General features: G+C 35.1%; 1 pseudogene; it reads right to left on the bottom strand.

The window, feature by feature from the left end:
- The window catches only part of LOC119593750, a 4454-nt pseudogene that overhangs the window by 2900 nt on the left and 656 nt on the right, over positions 1-898 (bottom strand).

Genomic DNA, 898 nt, shown 5'->3' with positions numbered 1-898 from the left:
ATAGACTGTAGATTCTTCAGGAAATTTATTCCGCGTTTCTGAGACTTTTTTTTTTCAATAGACCCTTAGCTTGTGCACATGTATAATACTAAAACTTACTTTCTGAACATTTATAACTTTTAATCGCAAATCTACCCAAAACCGCTTGATTGCCATTTTCCCATAAGAAAAACATAAAGAAGTTCTGTTAATGTCTTTGAACCAGTCGTAGATGCTAATTTGCGATTTACATTTATACAAGACTTATCATCATTACAGTTTCTCTTCGATTAGTAATCACTTTCATCTGACCCTTTCTTCTCTGTCAAATAGTACTTAAATTGCTAACTATAGGTACAGGTATGATATAAGGCAAGAAAATGGATAATGATTGACCACAGACATGTGAGAATAATAGTATAGACATAAGGTGGAAATATCACTTCATATTCTGTACAATGGGAAAGCGAAGCTACATTATAGTGAACCAAATTTCCTATAGCTTTCTTACTTGGTTAGCCGGTTAATCTTAGTACTTAAATATTGACTCAGGTCTGACTAGTACTCAGTGTAGCATACACGCATTTGGCGCTATAGGAGAAGAGACAGCGTGTAACCACTGCATTGCCACAGACAGCTAAATGTACATTTGATTAAAACACGTACTCGATTCAGAAGGAAAACCCAGAATTGCATGAAAATAATTTCATACATATGTCGTATACACAGTATCGTGTTATTCCCCCCCCCCCCCACCTCGCCCTTAAAAAAAAAGTAATAAGATCAATCATAAAATTTATTGTACCAGGTTGAATCTCATTTACATTTATATATAATTTCCTTGTTTGTTTCATTTTCTTAGTTGAACACGATGCCAGCAGCGCGTTGACGCTCAGCAATTTCTAACAGCTCAAAAACG

This window comes from Penaeus monodon, chromosome 32 (assembly GCF_015228065.2).
Source record: "Penaeus monodon isolate SGIC_2016 chromosome 32, NSTDA_Pmon_1, whole genome shotgun sequence".
Taxonomy (NCBI): domain Eukaryota; kingdom Metazoa; phylum Arthropoda; class Malacostraca; order Decapoda; family Penaeidae; genus Penaeus; species Penaeus monodon.
The sequence above is the reverse complement of the archived record's forward strand: the minus strand, read 5'-3'. Positions and strand labels throughout refer to the sequence as shown.